The sequence below is a fragment of the Leptodactylus fuscus genome, chromosome 4 (genome assembly GCF_031893055.1).
Source record: "Leptodactylus fuscus isolate aLepFus1 chromosome 4, aLepFus1.hap2, whole genome shotgun sequence".
NCBI lineage: Eukaryota > Metazoa > Chordata > Amphibia > Anura > Leptodactylidae > Leptodactylus > Leptodactylus fuscus.
This window is the reverse complement of record NC_134268.1, coordinates 189256783-189281161: the sequence shown is the minus strand read 5'-3', so window position 1 is coordinate 189281161 and position 24379 is coordinate 189256783. Positions and strand designations below refer to the sequence as shown.

The window sequence follows — 24379 nt, the reverse complement described above, 5'->3', positions numbered from 1 at the left end:
TATCAACACTGTTCTGAAACGTATAACTTGTAATTCTAGAAGCTGTAAATTAAGATGTACTGTAAGTCAGCATAATTCAAGACGGCAAAAATCAATACGGTACAGGATATGTAAAGCATCAATATTTATTGGACAAATGCAGTCAAAATTGAAACTATTAAAATATTTAATCTCTTACAGAGTGATTCAACACCAGTTAGATGTCCAGCGGCTATAAATTTCTATGTTTGCTTTACATTCATCATCCAAAACCATAGATAAATCAGATATTAGACGAGCGGGTTGTAAAGTGGTTTCACATAAAGGTCTATTTTGTTTTTTTAAAGACACAGGCAGTTTTTCAAGCAGTTCTTCTTGAGTCAAAGCCAGGACTAGATTCACAAGGAATGGGAAATATTAACTCCTTCCCAAAGCTGCCAATTTTTTTTTTTTTTTTTTTTTTTTTTACTCCTGTCCTTTTTAACCACTTCAGTATCGGACCAATTTGTGGTCCAGGACCAGACACATTTTAGGTTTATTTTGTATGTGCGGTTTTGAGGTCTGTAAAATTTTTCTCGTATGTCTCAGTCAACTAATTTTTGCGTCTTTTTTCGAGTACACATAGGGCTTTATATTTTTTTGTTATTTTTATTTTCAAATGTGTTTTAATTTTTTTTTATATCCAGGAAAATATAAACAAAATAGGAGGGAAATTGTGTCTGGTTTTCAATTTATTTATTTTTTATTTAATAACACAAAGTGTCACTGAAAAACTTTATAATATAGTTTTTCCCTCTCCATTACGGTAATTTTTATTTTGTATGGTGTCTTCGGGGGTGGGGCTATAACCTTTAATAACCGTGTTTTATTAGCGTATTATTTATTTTTTATTTTATTTACATTTTTTTAAAACTTTTTTATTATATTTTTATTTTTTTCCAGATTGTGTCCCCATAAGGTGATAAGAGACCTTTGGAGACATCTGATCACTTATTTTTTTGTACTTGAGGCTGATTTCTCCTATAACTGGGGCTGCTACATTTAACCCCAGTTGCAGGAGAAATACAGCCACCCTCTGCTCGCGTGCTGCGGCGCAGGAGGTGTGTGCAGTTTGATAATTTGCTTAAAGTTTTTAGTTGCACTGTGTGAACACAGCTCTAGTTCTGTGATTGTATTTGCACCACACCCGTCTTCTGCCCTTGTTGCCTCTGTCCATTAAGTGGTTAAATTTTGTCTTGCCCTGTGATTGACAGCCTGCCTTCCTATCAGGTTCAGGGTGGGTTCTTCCTCCCCTATTTAGTCTTTGCTCACATTCACACTGGTGCCTGTTATTGCCTTGTGCTTGCTGGCTTCTCGTGCTGTTAAATTATTTGTACTCTTATCCTTGACCTCTGGCTTTCCCTACTGACTATTCTTTTGGACTTCGATTTAGCACTGCATTGTTCAACTATTACTGAACCCTTGGCTAGCTGACCTCCCTTTGTTGTTGTCCGTCTTGTATATCACATATACAGGAAGGGAACGTCTTCGTGGTTGCTGCCTATTACGTAGGATAGGGCCTGGCAATAGGAAGGGACAGTGGGGGGCTTCAGCTTAGGGCTCACTGTCTCTTGTGCCCCTTCCTCCAGGGTTCTCCAGCAGCTTCTGGGGAATCATCTAGCAATTCCCTAACAGTATATATATATATATATATATATATATATATATATATATATTTCTTAAGTCATTATACTTTTGCTATTGCTGTTAAAATCTACCGCCACATCTGTCTTCACACAATTAACAGAGATTTATTTAATTATAACTTTGGGGTATTTTAATATTTTGTTGTGGTGTTTTTGTGCACCCCTATTTTAAGACACATTAAACCCCAGGTCATCAGTCTAATAAAATTGCTGTAACAGGCTAAAAAAATCTCCTTAAAGGCGAGTATTAAAATAGTCTATGTTTTATCCACTACATTAAGTCAGATATTAGCATTGAAAAGTCCTTTAGAAGTCGGACTAATGATAGCAATCGTTAATTAACACGAGTTCACCAACGCCTGGCATGTTAGCAAAAAAATGCATCCATGCGAGCTATCTGATATAAGCAGGCATTTCAGTGAAAAAAGCCATAGGGCAAATAACTAATTAGACAGCCATAAGAAACCAAGACATGTTCTAGATCACCTCGCAGACGGCAAAGCTAATATCTCAGTGACTCACAAATTCAATGCCGTTGTCCGCCTGTCACTGGTTTATGCACTTGACATTTTATTTATCAGTCCTATTCGGAGACTGGAAGCAGCTTGGATTCCTCCCTACAGCGCTAACATTTTTCCTTCTCTAAATGTTATCAGAAATCAGACATCAAGCAAATCCATTCTAAATTGAATAGATGAAATTGTGAAAACTAAATTGAATCCAACACAACAAAAGAAATGCCGCTATTGAAAAATCACTTGGAACGAACAGGTGGTCGGAATGGCTGCTACATGCTACTGTAACTTGGGTAGTTTGCTGACAGTGACTTCAATGCATCTGGCGTCTTGAATGTGTTACATGTATTCATGGTAAAACCTATTGTACTGCTAGGAAACACAAAGTGATTAGGGTCCTATAGATATAAGGTCTGTCTTATAGGTATAAGAGGTCTGTCATACAGGTATAAGAGGCCTGTCCCATAGGTACAAGAGGCCTATCCTATAGGTATAAGAAGCCTATGCAAAATCTGCAACCATGTATCATTTATAATATTAGAGGAAGAGCATGACCTGTTCATGTGAATGTCAAAAATAACCCCATCATGATCCTTTTTTTGAATGTCCATCACATGGCCACTTTCTAACCAATGTGAGATTATTTGGATATTCACATGTCCATTTTTGGACAAACCATGTAAACAGTCCATCAAAAAATAGGACAGGTTTGACAGCCCCCCCCCCCCCCCCCCGAAAAAAAGCAGTGAAGTGGAAAAAGTTGGCTTTTTACATGCCCTAGACATGACAGCTTGATGGATTAAGCGAAGGACTTTTTTAAGAATATACATTGAAGGCTTATAATGTACTATAGACAGATCACCTCTGAGACCCATATTTACCTCCACAATTGAGGCACCCAAGTCCCATGCTGACTAGTTCCATGGTTACAATAAAAGGAGAGGAGGCTGAGCTGTGCACTCTATTCACTGTGGTTGCAGAACCAATCAAAGTAGACTTAACTGTTTTGGGCCTCCTTGAAGTGTCTGACAATCTCCTGTGATGTCATGCGCCCATGGCCGCTGCTGAGGCTTATGATTGGACCACTGGTTGTCATATGAGCACGCCAATGGTCATAACTTTGTTTGTAATCACAGGCCTCACCGGTGACCCCAGGCATATGATGCCACAGGAGAGCACCACACATCAGCAAGAAGGCAGAGAGAGAGAGAGTGACAGACGTGCCAAGGAGGGCCAAAAGAGATAACGGAAGGTAAGTATTAAAGTTTTTTTACTTTTTATTACACTTCCCCTAGGCCTTCACCTATTATACTCGGGTTTCAAGAGGCCTTAAGAGCCTTAAAGGGGTATTCCCATAACTCTTGTTCTGCAGCCTGACAGCTCTGTACTCTCTTCACTTCTTGGATTTCTCGCACATTGGTGGGCGGGGTTTCACTTGCTCTGCTATCTGCTATGATCCACAGTATGACGCTAATGTGGAAACTGATGTAGCAGAGCCGGATTTGAGTCAGCTTCTATTACATACAGAGGTAACAGACTCCTTATCTCAGCCCTTATCAGCCAAATTCAATTAAACCGGCTGATAAGTGGAAAAGCTGAAGATAGCACAGTAATCCCTGAGTTCTCACCTCCCCCTCCCCTATATGAGGAGCTTTGTTGCTTGTCAGCCCCTCCCTCCCCCCCTGAGAGCAGGCAGCTATGTCACTTGACAAATGAGCAGATAATCCCAAGGGCCAGTGTCAACAATGAAGTGAATAAATTAAGATAGCGGCCAAACAAATCAGTTTTGATAAAGCAATATATTTAGGAAAAGTCTTATATCCACATAAACTAGCAGTATAGATAGGATCCTTGTTATGAGACAACCCCTTTAAGAGTGTTCTATACTATGTTTTAATCCAATGTAAGATGTGGTTCATGCCAAAATTGTTCAAGTCGAAACAAATCTTGGACCCAATCTAAGACCCGAACCAAATCTTGAGAGGTTTGCCCATCTCTAATCTGTATTCCTATAAACTACTTCAAGGTATAGCGTTAAAACTGTTACTTTGTAGAATGTCCATCAGAATTAGGGACATCTTGGAAACTCTGAACCTTATTTTATGTTATGGGACCAATGACAAGTTCTCTACTCCAGTGATCATGTATCACTGGGTAGCCACTTTAATCTGCTGACGACAAAAACTATTTTATTGACATTCTGGCAGTTATAACATTTTCTTTTTGTAGACATAGTTGTACGAGGGAGGTTTCATCATCTTCACAAATTCAAACTCTTTTATTGACATTGTATTCTGGCAGTTATAACATTTTCTTTTTGTAGACATAGTTGTACGAGGGAGGATATTTCATCATCTTCACAAATTCAAACTCTTTGTATCCTGCGCCACTAATTCTGATTAATGAAAAATTATGATTTTTTTTTCTCTAGCCCCCACCATTCCTGAGCAATCAGTGCAGTTACTTTCAGCAGCCAATATGATATTCAGGCTCTTTACTGTCAGGTGGGCGGTCCTGGTATCATGCAGGGACTCCGCGCCTAACAGTAGAAAGTCTAATTAGAGCAATACCGCCCCTGCTACTCCTTGTGTCACCCCCTCTACCTCATAGACTGTAAGCTCTTGCGAGCAGGGCCCTCAGTTCCATTGTGTGAAATGACTTTCTTTGTAATGTATCTGTCTGTATTTGAACCCTACAAATTGTACAGCGCTGCGGAATATGCTGGCGCTATAGAAATAAAATGTATTATTATTATCATTATTTGCTGCGGAGAGTCACAGAAATGATTTTGTTCAGGAATGGAGGGGGGCTGGAGAAAAAATTCCAACAGTGCCAGAATCAGTAGAACAGAAATAATTGAAGGAAGAAAATAGGCGACATTGGCGGACGAGGTGAAAGGTCCAAAGGAAACAATTGGATTGCAAATGGAAACCCCATCCAAAACTTTCTGTGGGGTCCCACACAGTGCCGCACCTCCCATGAGGCAACCTGAAGCGAGCGCTTCAGGCGGCACTATGCCAGGGCCTCAGGGAGGGCGGCATTTTTGCTAACCTAAGCCAGTCCAGGACAAGCTGTCCTGGACTGGCTTAGCACCGAGCGGTGGTTTGGGGAGGCCACTGAAGCAGCGCTGCTCCGGCAGCCTCCCCTCACGCTCAGGCAGAGAGCAGGCAGCCTCCGGGCCTACTCTCTGCCGGCGAACGGGGCTAAGCCCCGCCCCTTCACGTGGCCCCACCCTCGATCCACCCGGTCACGCCCCCGATCCGCCCCCTCCTCCGGCGGGGGGGGGGGGGGGGCGGCTTTCTGCAGTTAGCTCGGGCGGCGAAAGGGGAAGGTTCACCCCTGGTCCCACAATCATTTTACTGTCAGTAAATCCCATCTGAATAATTGACATCCATCAGTATAAAACTACGGTCAATGCTGGTGGTACTAAACTTTAAAGATAGCCTAGTCTACTTTTGTAATAAAAGGTTTTAGGTCCATTCGGATTCATTGGGGGAACAATGATGAGAGTATGAGGAAGGGTTTAACATAAAGGACTTTATGTTACAGCCAGAAAATTGGTAAGAATAAAGGAAAACACCGAAAGTGTAAAAGAATCATAAAAAGTAATCTAGTTATAAGCAGCACTCATAGTGCAGGAATGATAGCTTCCAGTAAGCCATAAACTACTCCCGAGCTAAGGGCCCGGCTCCAGTGGTTGCTTGTGTGTAATGAGCCACATCTGCAGCATAAGCTGAATATAGATGGCATGTTAAGATGTGGCTGTGTGAGCAGCAGAGGATGCATACAGAAGAGCTGCGGAGGAGAGCGCCGGGCTGCATACAGATGGGCCCTACAAGTCCTCATGCATGCTCTTACATGGTACTTAGCATCCCAGTTACACTACAGTGTGTCATGGTTTTTTTGGAGGGAGGGGGACATTTCTTATTCAGGAGTATGCCTCTCACAGATATTGCAAAAAAAGTATTACTTGGTTCGGTAAGTAAACTTTGATAAGCTGAGAACTTCTGAAAGATCTTCACATGGTCCAAATTATCAAATTTTTTTTCTAAATTGTTAGCATATACCTTTATACTAATATGTACACCTGTCAGAGCACTTGTCCTGCAAGCAGGACTTTTCTCTCCAAATTTTTCTGCATTTTTTTGGGTGCATCAGGCGGGAATCTGGAGGATCCATTATAGTCTATGGCAGTGATGGCGAACCTATGGCACGCGTGCCAGAGAGGGCACGCAGAGCCCTCTGTGCTGGCACGGTTGCGGTCTCCCGGATCGCTCAGTAACGGGGAATCCGGTACAGGATTCCCCGTTAGTGAGCAATCGCTGCTTTCAGCTGGATGTGCAAATGCACATCCAGCTGAAAGCTGTCAGTGTAGGCCGCGCGGTACGCACGGCCTACATTGACTATACAGAGTGTGACCTCTGCACTGGTGCGGACATGATGACGTAAGTCATCAGCGCCCGTAGTGAATAGGTGAGAGAGAGGACGCCTGGCGGCCCTTCAGGTAAGTATATATGTGTATTGTCTGGGGAGGGGGCTGCTCTGGACCATTTTGTGCTGTTGGGTAGAGGGAACTACTGTGGAATATTTCATGTTGTGTGGGGAAGGGGCTACTGTGGACCATTTCGTGCTGTTTGGGGAGGGGGAACTACTGTGGACCATTTAATGATGTGTGGGCAGGGGGCTACTGAGGACCAGCTCATGCTGTGTGGGGAGGGGGCTACTGTGGAATATTTCATGCTGTCTGGGCAGGGGGCTACTGAGGACCGTCTCATGCTGTGTGGGGAGGGGGCTACTGTGGAATATTTCATGCTGTGTGGGGAGGGGGCTACAGTGGACCACTTCATGCTGTGTGGGGAGGGGGCTACTGTGGAATATTTCATGCTGTGTGGGGAGGGGGCTACTGTGGACCACTTCATGCTGTGTGGGGAGGGGGCTACTGTGGACCACTTCATGCTGTGTGGGGAGGGGGCTACTGTGGACCACTTCATGCTGTGTGGGAAGGGGGCTACTATGGAGTATACAGGTATAATCCCTTGGGGGGGGGGCACCGCGGGGCAAATTGTACTGTCTGTGGGGGTCACTGCAGGGCAGATTGTAGTGTGTGTGGGGGCCACTGCGGGGCAGATTGTCCTGTGTCTGTGGGGGCCACTGCAGGGCAGATTGTACTGATTTTGTTTTGTTTTTTTATGTAGATTGTGAGACCCACATAGAGCTCACAATGTACATTTTTCCCTATCAGTATGACTTTGGAATATGGGATGGAAATCCATGCAAACATGGGGAGAACATACAAACTCCTTGCAGTTGGTTTTATGCCCTTGGTGGGATTCGAACACCAGGATTCCAGCGCTGCAAAGCTGCAGTGCTAACCACTGAGCCACCGTGTGGCCCCCTGGCAGATTGTACTGTCTGTGGGGGCCACTGCGGGACAGATTGTACTGTGTGTGTGGGGGCCACTGCAGGGCAGATTGTACTGTGTGTGGGGGCCACTGCGAGGCAGATTGTACTGTGTGTGTGTGGGCCACTGCAGGGCAGATTGTACTGTGTGTTGGGGCCACTGCGGGACAGATTGTACTGTGTGTGTGGGGGCCACTGCGGGGCAGATTGTACTGTGTACAGACCTTTCAGTACAAGCTCTGTAAAGCCCAATTCACACGACTGTAATTTGTGAGTCCGCAATTGTGGATCCAAATAGTTTTAAGGTTAAATTGCCGTGTTGGCACTCCGTGATAATTTATTGGGTTTTGGGTTACAGTTTGGGCACTCGGTCTCAAAAAGGTTCGCCATCAGTGGTCTATGGGTTCCTTGGGATTCTGCGGGTAACCGCTTTTGAGGCTAAGACCCCATGGAACATCCCACAGCGGCAACTCATCGCGGTTCTTTCCGCAACGCTTTAAAAAGAAAATTTGCAGAGTCTTCCTCCGCAGACTTTCTGTTACAATATCTATGGGGAAACCGCTGGCGTTTCTGTAGATATAATTGACCTGCTGCGATTTCCAAAACCGTGCTAGTTTTGGAAATCTCGGTGAGTTTGCTCGGCAGTGTTTACTGCAAAATCCGCTTTGCCTGTACCGTAAAATGCGACGATTTTTCCCGCAGCATTTCCACTGCAGGCAAATCGCTGCAATTCCGGACAGTGGGACCCCAGCCTTAAAAGTGAAATAGGTTTCCATTTGTGGGATTCCCAAATGTACCCTATGAATGGTAACCCGAACACAGGTGTGAACCTTGCGTGAGAGTTTTTGTTACTTTTTTGGTTCAGATTCTGTTGCGTTTTTTTTTTAAGCAATGCCCGCAGTGGACTGAAAAGAAATGGAAAATATACAACAAGGGCATATACAAAATGTCTACCAAAAAACCAACAGAAACTTCATATGTTCCTCCAGCCGAAACACTTCGGAGAACATTGTGCAGTATATGGACAACGACAAGCATGATATCCTGTAAAACAATCATGGCTCTCACCACTACATTGATCTCCATTTCTGTGGCTATATTCCATGGAATTTTCTTCCCCTGCTATAAATCGCTGTCCCGAAATGACCCCCCTCCCTTCCCCCGCCCACATCCTAAAACTAATCTTTTTAACTTGGGTAATTCTTCTTCCTATCCTTTACAAATCATATAATTTTCATATTTTACGTGATGCTTTTTGAAGGGAACTCGCTTGTTTTTTTAATGTTCTGTAATTTACAATACAATAGATACATTGTGAAGTCTCATCTTTCTATAGGCAGAACTAGGTATATAATATATGTTTTTCCATTTCTACATTATACGTAATTGTAAATGTCACTGATCAAAGATCCTTCATGTGAAGTTTTTTAGTACTAATGTAACTCTGACTACTTCTATAGATAAAGTTTTTACAAGCTGTTGGTATATATTTAAAGGGGACCTCCAAGTATAAAAAAATGAACAGGAATGAATTGTCCAGGCAAAAATAAGAAACATTGTAATTTATCTTATTTAACAAATCTCTCGTTTTCTCTATTTATTAAACTTAGGGAGGGGCAGAAGGAGGTTTCGGAAAACACACATTTGGCTATTCTGTGACTGTGGGAAAACTCAACAATATACATTTGGAGACTTAAAGTCATATAACTGATATTTAGTGATAGGATGAAAAGTGTCACTTGAATGTGGCTGTGTTGCAATACCAGACATGACCCTTGGTAAAATGTGGCGCTACTTCTGGGAAAAAAGTTCAAAATTCAAGCAGACCCTCAACCCTCATCTTAGACAACTCATTTAAATACACAATGTTGAATGGGTATGACTGAGGGGTTGAAGAAAGTCCATTGAGGCCGTAATTTCACTGCGAGTTTACATAGACATCTTATAAGTGTTTTTCAGGAATCAGATGTGAGCAGTACAAAGCAGTCCCATCAATATCATACTGTGGTTGGCAACATTTGGCTATTGAACCAGAACATCTGAACCCATTATAAGTTGTTCTTTCGACAAGGGGATTGGTGCACTGTACACTATATTATTTGTTTTCATCAATTAATATTACCTTAAAAAGCCCAATGGACGTGGTCGAACAGATGGTTGGGATGCATCTCGCATGCAGAGAAAGAAGAATTTAATTGTACAGATGGTCAATGGTTAAAACCAAGATTATTTCCCAGGACACAGCTTCAAAATCTGAGTTTATCCATGTAAATTATAGCCAGGAACTACACAGATGAGTCAATGGGTGAGCATGATATGAAGGGCTTAAAGGAATGGACAACAGTTTTTAGGAAACCAAAGTTGGGACATGATTTGGTCATCCTTTTCCATCTTCCAATTGCCAGTGTTAATATTAACATGAAACCCTTGTTTAAAGGCGACCATTGGGCGTAAGCATCCTAAGGGCACAGTAATGTTGTCACTTACAATGTATATTAGAAGGGAGTGATGACTGACTGCTACTATGTGACCAATGGGTTGGTTTAGTGATAGGAACCAACAACAGGAAAATTATTCATTTTCCATTAATCTCCAAATATGAGATGGCAAACATGCCATTGGGGATTTGGGTGAATGTTGACCACTGCTTTTATTATTTTAGAAGACAAGTGTCAGGTGTATTACAGCTTATGACCAATCACATAATATCCTATGATCAATCAAATGGCGTCCTATGACCAATTACATGAAATTCTGTAACCAATAGTGGTTGCCCGGTCATATAGGCAGTAAACCTCAAGCCTTAAAGAAAACCACCTCAGAGAAGCATTATATATCATTAGGTTATGAATACCCAGCCAAACACATTCTGGGACACCACACACACACACACAGACACTGGTATTCCACTTGTTAACTCCTTCCACTTGGATGCTTACAGTCTTGAAGTCCCTTGACCGTATAGTGTGTCGCCAACAGAAATGTGCAATATGCTACTTAAAAACGTTCTCTCATGAAGACAACCCCTTTCTGAATGAATATCAGCCCCTCCCCATTCTGGGTCATAGAAGTAGTCCACGAAGAAACACCACTAAGTCATCCATTATCGGACGTATGGACAGAACTTTCTTTGTGAAGCCACCCAATTCGCGAATCCACCCAAAACCACAATGGTGAATCTAAAACTAGGTTTTTCCGTCTTATTGTATAGACCTGTCCATTCGGCATACCATAAAAGTACACTTACTAGGGTTGAGCGATCACGAAAGATCGGATCCCGATCAGCGATCGAGCAAATTTCACGATCGCGATTGGCTGAACAATGATCGAAAATCAGATTTTAAAAACGATCCGGAAATCTCAAGATCATCTCAACCCCAACAGTTACCTATGTTCATTTACTTACTAGTATAACTCTTGATGGAGGAAGACACAAATTTGTATGGCCATGATAGTGCAAATGATGAAGAGTTGTGCACCAATACACAGCACTATCTAATGTTACTATATAGGGGAATTCACACATGGCAGTTTTACTGTGAATAATGTTTAATCGTGTTCCATTCATCAAAGATATTGCCACCAAAACATCCTCATTCAGATGAAAGAAACAGATTTTTAATTACAGAAATTGGCAACAAATCTGCTATATGTTAACGTCTCCGTACGCGACAGAGCTATTTCTACAGCTTAGCGCCCCATGTGGTTTTTAGGACTGTCGGTATGGCTTAGACTCTGATTGCTGCTCCTCCATGCGCTGATTAAATTTGACCTATTGTTTCTTTTTTGTTGTAACAAGAATATTACAAACCCCAAGTCTGATCTTTATCAAGTATTGTCACCTTCCCTGCATAGATTTGTATGAAAAGTCAAATAAATGAATCACATAGAAGTTGTAAATTCAATTACGAACAGGACATTAGGATGTTTTGTATCTATCCAACATTTCATGTTACATGCACTGAATGGCCATTTTATTGGAGACAACCATTGGGTATCGCATTGGACCTCCTTTGGCACTCAGAACCATTGCAATTTGTCATGCCATACACATCTATCATCCACAGGTATCAAAGGGACCAGAGTTAAGAAAACATATCGCTAAATGTTGTTGTAATTATTAGAGTCGCGGTGGTTGCAGTTGTGAGTGGGCCCATAAGCCAGGGGGGCCCGCACATCACAAAGGCTGATTAAACTTCTTTGATCGCTTTTATGCTTTCCTTGTTTGTCCGTCCACTTGGGGACCTGAAAAACTTAAACACAATAATTTTAAAAAGTGGTTACCCACTGAAACCCATGGACCCAATAGACTATAATGGGGTCCACCCAAAAAATGCGAAAAGTCCTGTGTGCAAGACTTTTCTCTCTGCATTTTTAAAGCAGAATGGGGGATTTAGTCATGGAGCATAGGTGTGAACAAAACCTGAATGATCATTCCTTAGGCTCGGTCTAGCCTTCTGTTTCCCTTTCACAGCCATGGTGTTTGCATAGGTCATCTGCTGTTATAGCCCATGCATGCTAATGAACTATGGAATTTACATTCAGACACATTACTTGGAGCACTGGTGTTGTTTCCAGCTCTAATTCACTAAACTGTGCCCCACCAGTTCACCCGACTCATTCTTTACATCATCCTCTGACCCCTTGATTTGTTGTTTATGTCCACACAATCCCTTTTAATTGGATGTTTTTGCCCGATAACACTATTCTCATTATAGACTCGATACTTACACATGGCGGGCAATATTTTTATAATACTGGCCCCAACAGCACCAATGACCATGCCTCAAAGTTGATAAGATCGCTTAATTTTCCCATTTTAATGTGGAAATGCGTGAAGCCAACCCCTGGAAGAAGATGCATAAAGACCCCGCTCCTGAAGAAGATGGAGGTGGTGCTAGAGAGTTCTCTCACAGCATTGGGTACGTCCCCAGTGCTATTTGAGTGCTGAGGCCCGCCCCCAGTGCTGTGAGAGAACTCATTTGCCTACCGGCGAAAACCAGGATTTCTACAGAATGGCGGCGCGGAGAAGACATCTAAAGGTGGGAGACGAATAGCCTTTCTTAAAGCTATTCCTACGTGATAGGCAGAAAAAAATTGAGTTTAAATGATAGGATCCCTTTAAAGGGATTTTTTACACACATTTTTGGGGTTTTTATGTCATTTGCAGATGCTTTGCAAAATAAATAAATAAATGAATAACCTAATCCATAATCCGAACCTATGGATTCAGCTTCCTAAAAAAAACTGGGTGACAACCGACGACACAGCTTAATGGTAGTCAAGAATGTGAAAGAAAAAAAAATAAAATTCTCCAAATACGTGTAGTGCTGTTACAATTCAATGAAATTTTCAAATTCTGGGTAATGGCTTTTTATAACAAAAAAAATAAAATAATCTTTTGCAGAAAAATGCTGAGATGATAAAATATGCATTGACAGTACCCAATTAAGTAAAGGCTGACCACTCTCAACTTAGGAGATATGCCAAGGTCAAATTATCTTGCTCATCTAAAAAGATCAGCACGGGCCCGTTTAATCAGGAAGATACAGCAGATGAAGAGCCTGCACTCCTTGACGCTCATTAGAATATTTATGTCATACAATTAAGTCTTATTCCTTATAAATTAGGGACACTCCAGCAGCTGGCTCAGCCCAGTATTTAAAGGCATGCCCTAGTTATTTCAAGCTAACCCTTAGGCTCCATTCTCACGGAGTAACGCGCCGCTCATTTAGACACGTATACACGTGACAGAGCGCAGCGCTTCAAAACAGATTCCATTGATTTCAATGGGTGCCAGCTTACACGCGTAACTCATTGAAATCAATGGGTTACAAAGCCTCCCATTGATCTTAATGTGTAGCGCGCGTAAGCTGGCACCCACGTGCATGAGCCCTAACGGAGCGTTAGGGCTCATGCACACAAGCATTGAGCATGTACTGTAGTGCATGGAGGGCAAATGGCACCAAAGTCCAGTGGACCATGCTGCAATTTTGTTGTCAGTTTTGTATAAATGGGAGAGGAAAATCTCTATGGAACACTGAGGCCACTTTTATGGCGTCATCCTTTTTATCAGATTTCTAGCATAAATGATACCAGATATCTACCAGCTGTAATAGATTTCAGTGTAGGCACACAGCCCCTGGAAGATGGATAGTGAGTGCCTAGTCAAAAAATTGGAAAATCCTCAAATGGCTCAGGGATTATCAAGTCAATGCATACAAAAATCTTCTTGCTAAATCTCCCCTATATATTCCCATATAACATTAGAGGTCCAGACTAGGGTTTATATATATATCTATATGAGACTGTTGGTGAGTGGTGGTGCTCATGTGTTACCACCACTCCAATTACTTCTATGAGACTGTTGGAGAGTGGTGGTCTTCCTGTGTGACCACCAGTAAATTATTATTAAGATTCTGACTCCTAGAATCTTACATGTTCTTATCTGTGTGATGTTAAAGGGGCTCTATCAGCAAAATCATGCTGATAGTGCCCCACATATGCGTGAATAGCCTTTAAAAAGGCCATTCAGGCACCGCTAAAGTTATATTAAACTACCCCCCAGTTTTAAAATAATACCCTAAAAAAAGAATGTTATCTACTTACACATCGTGCACGCTGGGCGGGCATTCAGGGTGCGCTGTCTTCTTCATCCACGCCTCTTCTTCCTCCGATGTCCTCGGGTCCCGTCCTCCTCCGGCGCTTGCGAACTGACATTGATTAAAAAAAAATGGCCTGGGCGCATGCGCAGTAGCATGCGGCTTCTACTATGGCTACTGCGCATGCGCCCAGGCCATTTTTTTTTTTATCAATGTCAGTTCACGAGCGCTGGAGGAAGATCAGCATGATTTTGCTGATAGAGCCCCTTTAAGTTTTTCTATGCATTCTTAGTGGATATCAGAGCAATGTATAGAGAGACTCACTTCTGGTCCACATAGAAGAATCTGCAGGATTTCTTGAGGTCATGTGGGGCAGTAGAAGGACCAAAATGAATTATTGGCTAATGAAGTGCCTGGTAGCTCCAATAAAATGGCTGGGAGTCTTTTGTTTATATTAATCCATTTTACTTTTCTGTCGAAGCTTTGTCTAATATTACAATATTCCTTCCCGGTGATGTAGAGTTTGTGAACGTTCATGTGTTTACCTCCTCTGAATGACTCTTTGGAGTCCATGGTGCATAGTCCTGTATATAAAACACCATGTCAGTAACACTCTAGAGTCTTCCTCTGCAGCAGCAAAGACTGGACATTGGATGGAAATGATGTGTTGGAATAAGCCAGAAAGCACACAGATGGAAATTGAATTTTGTAAGTACAATATTACAAAGCAAATGGAAACAAAATCATTACAAATTGAATAGAATATGTTAGTATAATCGGGTTTAGACATCAACTGCATACTGTTTCACGAAAGTATCCCTATGACATGGCCATGTTTTATGGGGCACTTTATGTTTGGCGTAATGTATTGGATGTTTCTGCTCAGAGTCCTGTTATTACTGCAGCGTGACTCACAGCACAGTCACCTCTATGGAATCATCAATGGACGAAATAAATGAAGGAAAGCCGAGGTAAACAGAACAGCATACTTAACATTGCACATTAGACATAATGACTACATAACGCTGACTGTAACAAGTAAACCTAATAGAGTGAGTAAGTGAGTGACCTGCTGACATTAGCTGGAAGTGATTGATTACGAGTCCCGTACATGAGGGATGAATGCCTATCTTGAAAGAACAAAAAAAAAATAAATTCTAATTTAGATTATGAGGACTTGAAGACATAAATACTGGATGAAAATACAAAATGGATCTAGACATTGATGTGGTAGTGAATGTTAGGCTGCTATAAAGCACCGAAAAAGCAATTTGCAGCGGTAATGCCTCCAAAGTAAAGCAATTTTGCTAATTATTTTAATTAACAATAACCTACGATGTGTTTACGGCTGTTATGCAAGCTTATGTGTTGCCATGGTAAAAGACAACAAACCAACGCTGTGTAGTCTCATCCTATTAGACAAAGATTTCCAGGCTTCATACAAAGACTCTTGTGTCTGTACAATACAGATACGTCCTCCATTACTTGTCCTCTTGGTGGGATATGCGCAGATATGTGTATTGCAAGTTAAGCAGCTTGTTCCAGTATAGGGAAGGCCGTGTTCACATTGACATTCCATTGCCATTCATGGATTCCAATTCAAAAATACAGAATGCATTTTTGGGCAGAAACCGGGCTGACTCCATTATAGTCTAGGAGTTCCACGGGTTTGCGCAGGTAACCGCTTTTTAGGTGGATTGGTTTTCTGTTTTTTGGGACCACAAGATGACTCGAAGAATGGAAACCTGAATGCAGGTGTTACCCTAGTGTAAGAATGGGACCAAATCACAGAGAAGTATACAACAGACTAGGGGTCTGTCCACATGAAGTTTTTTGCAGACAGATTTTGACACAGAATCAATCTCTAAATCCTCCTGAAAAAAACAACTCCCATTCATTTCAATGGGAGTCAGTAGCAGTTTTTTCCCTCTAGGGCTAAGTTTACATGGGAGTTTTTTGCACTCGAATTTGACGTGGAGCCTGCCTCAGATTCTGGACAAAAAAACGGCTGTCCGTGACTGGATGCCAGTGCAGTGCATACAGAGCACCGGCATCCAATTGCGGAATTCCACTCCGGATTAGCCCCAAATGTATGGGCCTAGACCAGTGGGAGTGACACGCCAGCCTCCCGCAGCTGATTCCGCCGTGGAAGATAGGCCACATCGCTTCTTTTTTGTGTGAGCTGAACAAACCCGCTCACAGAAAAACAAAATTCCCGGCTCCCATTGAGTTCAGTGGAAGGCGGTATTTTAATCCGAATTTGATGCGGAATTTGCGCCAAATTCCGGACCAAACTCTGCCATGTGAACTAAGCCTAGCTGATTTTTTCAGCTAGCAGAAAAAAAAATGGACATGACCTATCTTCAGACGGATTCCGCCTTGAAAAACCCATTGAAATCAATAGGAGGCGGAAAAAACTACCCTTTTTTGATGCAGTTTTGGAAGAGCCGCTTCAAAGACCACTAGCGTTTTTTAAAGAGAAAAAGTTTCAAGGTCCATATAGTGTGCTGGAGCAAAAAAAAAAAAAAAAAGTTTTTAAAAAAATGCTACAAAACGTATAGAAAAAACTGCATCAAAAAAGTTTCCTATTTCCTGAAACAGATATTTTTGAGCTTGTAAAAAACTCCATGTGAACAAACCCTAATAATGTACCGTATATACTCGAGTATAAGCCGAATGTTTCAGCCCAGTTTTTGTGTTGAAAAAGCCCCCCTCGGCTTATATTCGACTCAGGAAAAAAAATAAAAATAAAAATTTTCAAGGGGGGTAGGGGGTCTATGACCAGCCACAATAGTAATGTATAGAATCTCCCATAAAATAGTGCAAAAAAAAAGAAAAAAAAAGATTTAAAAAAAAGAAAAAAAATAAAAGTTGTAAATCCCTCCTTTCCCTAGAATACATATAAAAGTAGAACATGACTGTGAAACACAAACACATTAGGTTTCCCTGTGTCTGACAGTGCCCGGTCTACTGAATATAGGGGATCTGCAGTGCTCCTCTTCTGTCCAGAAGGGGTTAATAGGAGCGCTGCAGATACCCTATAGTCAGTCAAACTGAATTCCAAGTGGGGGAAGAAAAAACTCAGTCCTCAGGCTCAGGGAAGGGGCAGACAGACAACCAAAACACCCCCTCCCCTTCACCAGCATCTACTGCACCCAAAAACTCCGACCATTTTAATTTTTGAAATTTTCCAGTAGCTGCTGCATTCACACCCCCCCCCCCCCGCTTATACTCAAGTCAATAAGTTTTCCCAGTTTTTTGTGGTAAAATTAGGGACCTCGGCTTATATTCAGGTCGGCTTATACTCGAGTATATACGGTACATCTCTTTTTAGCAACCTAAGCTCAGCTGAAATAACTACCTCAAACACTACTACAAAAACTCCAGGTGTGACTCCAGCCTTAACCTGAAATTAATTTTTAATGCAATTAGATGCCAATAATTCCATAGAAAAACATATTTATCAAACAAACTGTGAAATCCTGCAATGCAAATGACATTTAATTAACACATCTTAATGCCTCCTCAAAGTCTCAGTATGCTGCAACATCACCATGGGCATATATGATACCAAGCGAGGAAGTTACTAGCTGTGCAGTCACTCCAGAAATGCAGATGAAAGTAAACCATCACTTCTGCACATCACATGCTTTCAACATCATGGAAGAAAATAAATGCAAATCGACATTCCCTAATAAACTTGCCTAGAAGCGATGCTTTGTTTTACTTCTCAGACCAGCGTGCAGATTCTGTAATAAGTAACAACCTACTCTAGAACTTCAAAGCAATAAACAGATTGGTAAAAAAACATAGAAATAGAGTAAACCGACAGGTGTATTATAGGAACCTGAAACTACACCATCAGACTCAGATATCAGTTGTGACATGTGGCCCTGCTGTGACCAAAGCTAATTATGATTTTGACTCTGGTCTAATGTTACTCATCTCCTTCCACCAGACCCCCCCCCCCCCCCCCCAAAAAAAAAAAAAAAAAAAAAAAAAAAATACATGGTATCATTGAGTTATCCAACATTGGCACCCTTGAAAAATATAACTCATCCTTCTAAAAACAAGCCTTCATGATGCTTCAAGTGTGTTCTTCTTTACCATTTTCCTTGGCTAGACATGTCCAGTTGCATTGTATACAATGTATATCACAAGATTAATAGGTTTTCAAAGAAAGACGGGTGCGTTATAGAAACTTGAGAATACACCATCAGATTCAGATGTAATTGACATATAGCCCTGTAGTGATGACGGTCATCAGAGGTAACTGATTTTGGCCATTAAAACTCTTAGGGCTAGTTCACACAGGGGCAAGGAGACGGATTTTGACAGCGGATTTTGTCTCAAAATCCGCCTCCATACAATGGTGGTCTATGGAGACCACTAGCGTTGTTTTTTCCACTAGCAGCATGTTGCTGGTGGAAAAAAGAAGCTAGCTGCCCTTTCCTTAGGCGGATTCCACAGCTCGCTGAGCCGGCGGCAGCAACCTCCGGGGTTGGCCCATTCATTTGAGCCGACTCTGGAGGGGGAATCCGCAACCGCGACGGTCGTGGCAGGTTTTGACCTGAGAGCACCGCAGCTCCCCGTGTCACTCTCAGTGCCAAAATCCCTGTTTAGGCTCATTCATTTAGGTCTAATCAGGAGCGGGGTGCCACAATGGAATGCCGATGTACTTCATCTTCATCCCATCGCAGCTAGCCATGTCAAAAAAAACACACCATGTGAACGAACCCTTAGATGCCATATCCAAATATTATTCATCTCTTTCCACCAACCCCAAAAAGAGCAATCATTGAGTTATCTAAAATTGGTTCCATTGAAAAATATAACTCGTCCTGCTAAAAACAAGCCCTCATGAAGATACAGATGTATTCCTCTTTACCCTTTTCCTTGGCTAGACATGTCTAGATACGTTGTGTACATTGTATATCACAAAATGAGCAAGTTTTCAAAACAAGAGGATTTTTCCAGTATTATATCAGAAAATTACACATATCTATGTATTGTGAATTGCAGCTGACCAATGGTTTTGCAGGCACGCCCCAATAAAGACTCGGTTTTATTAGAGTTGGAGTCTTTAGCCAAATTTGAGCTATACCTTAAAACATCTGTTCAAAATAAACAGAGTATCCCTCAAGGAATGTGACAAAGTGCAAACAGTCATGTAAAAGCAGTACAATATAAATAAGACTGCACATATCTGAAATGAGTACAAATATAATGACCTGAAAAATAATATTTACATAGCATTGTAAAAAAAGCAAACGTCAGTGAATGAGTATGGCTACATTCACACTACAATTATTACAATTATTGATGTCTGGTGTTTACATACATTATGACAGCAATGGACATTAACTGTAGCACAGAAAAGAGCATAAACAGAGTCCCCTCTGCCTGTGTCTATTCCTATTGACTCTAATGGAAGTCACATGACAGACACTTTCTTCCATCATGTTTGTTTACTATTGTAACAGAAGAAAAAGTCCTGTATGTATTGTTTTGTTTTCCATTGAAAAAGTAAAAAACATGACGGAAGAAAGCTTTCATCATGCTTTTACATTGGGGATGTATGCATACCCAATGTAGAAGACTCTGTCTACACAGAAAGAAAAATCACAATGACGCTGTAAGGGAATTGCTAGAGCAGCAATTCCCCAGTAGCTGCTGTTGAATCCAGGGGAAGGGCATAATAGACAGTGAGCCCTAAGCTGAATACCCCCGCTGTCCCTTCCTGCTTGCCAGTCCTATCCTAAGCAAAAGGTGACAACTGGTTGACGGGCCCTTCCTATATATGTGACAACACAGAACACAGACAAGACAAACAACAACAAGGGAAGTCAGCTAGCCAAGGGTTCAGTAACAGTCGAGAAATGCAGTACAGAATCAAAATCCAAGAGAATAGTCAAGGTTAAGACAGGGGTTAAGAATAGAATTCAAGTAACAACAGCAAGAGAAACACCAGCATGCACAAGGCAATAGCAAGCACCAATGTGAATGTTAGCAAACAAAAAATAGGAAGGAAGAACCCGCCCAAGACCTGATAGGAAGATAGGCTGTCAATCACACAAGCAATCAAAGATATTATTATGAGACATTGGCCAGTCCTACAGAATGACCCTTTTCTTAAAAAGGTTCTTCCTATAAGACCCAAATTCACCTTTAGAAGGGCACGAACGCTCAAAAGTATTCTAGCGCCCAGTAAATTACGGTCATCCAATACAACCTCCGTAACAACTAATACCTCCTCCGGAGGGAGTTTCCGTTGTAACCGTAATAGATGCAAGTGCTGCAGATCAATTAGAAATAAAGTATGTGAGATTAGTAGCTTCACTACCAACGAAATTTTTAGATTAAAATACCATCTTGATTGTACTTCGTCATTTGTAATATATTTATTGGAATGCCCGTGTGGCCTCCAATATATAGGCAGAACATCTAGACAATTAAGCGAGCGTATCAACAAGCATCGCTCGAATGTCACAAACGGTTACATGAAACATAGTGTGTCGCGACATGCAGCTGAACATCACAACAAAAGCTTCAGCGGATTTTTGGTAACACCAATTGACTGGGTTCCCCCGGGTAATAGTGATAGACTGAGTAAGCTAAATAAAAAAGAGATGTTCTGGATGTTTAAATTTAATACATTACATCCAGCGGGCCTAAATATCGCAACTGAGGATGTAAACAGATGAGTTACCTTGTATAATCCTTTTGGTCATTCTTAATGTATACTGTTAACTAAAAGGTGTATTTTTAGGGAAGGGCCTATATAATTGGTTGAAATGCATGTTTTAAACTATTTAAATTATTCAATTTATTTTTCATTTTTAATTTGTATAATAGTCAGATAGAAATTTAATGTACCAATATCGAGTATATCATGAACATGGTGGGCTATATTTATATATATATATTTTTAGGAATGTAATCATATAGATTTTTATGTTTTCTAATTAGAATCATTTTCTAAACTTTTATGTTACGTCCTAGGCAAATATCATCACTATGAATTCTTTTAGATGACTCGTGTAGCAGATTGTCCTTTTACACATGCGCAGAAGTTCATGCGTTCTAGGTTGAACCGCATGACTTCCTTTTATTTTATTTTTTATTTACATTTGCATATTTAGCTATACGACTCTTGATAGGTCGTACCACCGTTTTTTCTTAGCCCGTACTGTTGGTTTCTCTGGTGCGGGCGGAGTGCCTGTGCTCTTGTGGTGATAGAATATTCCGCCGAAAAAATTTGCACAAAGGCTCGTAACATCTAGCTAATGAGCATGCGTTCCAGCTTGGACCGCATCTTTTTCCTCCGGAAGTGGCACATGGAGCGGTATGGTTAAATAGGCCGAGGCGCTCCGGATAGAGTTTATTTCTTCCTAGCTTGAGTGAAGCTCGATTAGTGAAGGTAAGACAATATTATTGCTGGAATCTTGTTCTAATGAAATATAATAATAGTCACTGAACATATGGGATGTTAAGGATCTATAGTTATCTCGAGTATGAATAATATGATCAATATATAATAGTTTGTCTATGACTAATGATGTGTAATACATCACCTGAGCTTAATTCAGAATTCATATAATATACCTTGGATTTGTTTATAGGTTCTGGGTTTATAGGTAAATGATTTTCTTGCCTAATAACGTCGGTCTGTTGTTTTTTTCTTTGACAAGCTAATCTGTTTTTTAAATTATGTCTTTGTATATTCATGTTTTTTATACATATACTATATTTATTGTTTTTAACTAGTTACGCACTTGATAAAGGGTTCCGACCCGAAACGCGGCAACTGTTTTTGCGTTGTGCAATCTTCTTTTTGAATAAATTCCTTTGGACCTGAGAGCGCCGTCCTTTTGTTCTTCCATTGGTGCATCCTCCTGGTTTTTGACCAGTGTTATAGAGACGTGCTGCCACTCTCACTCTGACGAAGCCTAATATTGCTGAAAACGGAGTTGTGAACGGAGTCACAACCCGATCAGGTGAGAGGCCACCAGGTCCTGAGTTCTTTTCATAAACACCAGATAATTCATCTATATATTTATAATAGACCATCTACACTATAAGTGTGCTCGGTATCTCTCTATTCTCTAATCACACAAGCAAGAGAAACATTAACCATGAGGCTAAGTTCACACATGGTTTTTTGGATCGGAACTTGAGGTGGTCTCCGCCAAAAGCTGGGTAGCCGCGACTGAAAGCCAGTGCACTGCACCAGCATCTGGCTGCGCACTCTGCTCTGGATTAGGCCCAAGGAATGGGCCTAGTCCAGAGGAGGGAGTGTCTTCAGGCTGAATTGTGAGGCGAAACGGACTGAAGGATGAGCAGCTCGCTTCTTTTTCCAGGAGCCGACACAGGTCAGCTCCCGGAAAAAGCTCCTAAGCGTCCTCCATTGCTTTCAATGGGAGCTGTCTTTTTTATTAGGATTTTGAGGCGAATATGGCCTCAAAATCCTGACCAAAAAACTCTGTGTGAAATTACCCTTCGAGTGCAGAGGGAAACCATGGTGAAGGAGATGGGTGTGGTGGTAAATCAAATACCAAGATGAGGGAATGGGACAGTGTTCAAACACAAGAAGAACCCAAAGCAAAGACTCAAAACTGAACACGCCTTCTGCGCCGCAGCATGTGAGCAGATGGTGCAGAAGTGGAAATGAAATGGTGGAAAAAAATGCTGTGTCCTGAAAGTCAAAATAAGCTGAATTCTTAAGGGGTTAAACTAGATTTCTGCTAGAACAACTAAAAGGATTGGCAATGGTGAGCAGTAAACTGCCGCAGTGACCAGATGTTACGCTATATTAAATGGCATTTTATAAAATCTTCTTCACACTTTATGCAAATTCTAGAGCCTTCAGGTCACAAGTAATTGCTGTATTGTGCTGTCAGTTGTAGTAATAAAACAGCACCATTAGCACCAGCACCCTATAACTGGTGGAGCTCATTGGCAGCACCCTCTGTGTGTGCACCGTAGTATGGGGTATGATAGTGTACAAGTATATTATAATAGTGTAAGCATACACCAAGTGATGTGCTGTGATCAGTGTGTATTTCATATGGCAAAACTTTCATGGTTAACAGCTTCCTCAACCCCACTTCCTCAACCCATGCTCTCGTATAGGTTGAGATTGGTGACATGGGTATATTGGTTTAGGAGGTGCTTTGGACTCCTTTTAAGTGGTTTATAGGTTCCCACTAGCATTTGTCTCTCTGTTCTTCCGGTCCGCATGGGAACCCAAAAGATGGAGAGCCCGTCCACTAAAAAATTGGTTACCCTTGGACATCAGGAGATCCCATAGACTATAACTTAGGACTTTTCTCTCCACTTATTTTAGTCTCCTATTGAGACTCCAACACAGATGGGAACTTAATCTTAATGTCAGATTTATTAAGTTAGGCACTTCCTAATAGGTTTTTCATCCTATATGACACGTGAACCTAAGAAAAAAGGACATAACTTTTTAGGAAATTTAGGAATTTGTTACCATACTCTAAAAATGTGACAAAACTTTAGCGCATTTATTTTTCGGAATTAAGCAAAGTCATAGCCGAGTCATATTGCCAATGGACCATAGTCAAGGGAACCACGTTTCACCCGATATGATTTAATCACTTCCAGCCATCCACAGCAGTTCTTGTACACTTGAGAAAGGGCACTGTTGCCCAAAACGCGTTGTGTTTTTTGAGCTTTAATAAAGTGGTTAAATCATATCGGGTGAAGCGCGGTTCCCTTGACTATGGTCCATTAGTGATCTAATCATCACCACTGGTGAATTGGGTCCTGCAGCTTGTACCTCACCAAAGGAGAAACCCCATGTAAAATGGTTCTGAGGCAGTATTGGTAGTTGTGAATCCTTCACAACTCCACCAGTGGAGAGTTCATTTAGCACATTGCAATTGTTCCTCACCTCACAAAAATGACTATACTGTATACAGCTCTTGTTTTTTGTTTTTGCATAGCCGCCTGATAGGCGTTGTGCATGTAGACTAGACAGTCTAAGAACGTCATTGTGATAAGTCTGTTGCATTATAAAACGGTCCAGTCTTTTACATTGTCTAAAACTTATCCAGTCTTAGTAATTCTGCTCTGCCCTTTGTCTTCTTCCATAATAAGCTTCTCATCCTTCTACTTTTGCATTACTCATTTCTCTTTCCTATTCTTTCGAATTCTGATTTATTTTCTGATT

The 24379-nt window shown here is 41.3% G+C and overlaps 1 protein-coding gene across 2 annotated transcripts in view; it reads right to left on the bottom strand.

Moving 5' to 3' along the window:
* DPP6 (dipeptidyl peptidase like 6) overlaps positions 1 to 24379 on the bottom strand; it is a 1283113-nt gene that overhangs the window by 936594 nt on the left and 322140 nt on the right. The window lies entirely within an intron of this gene.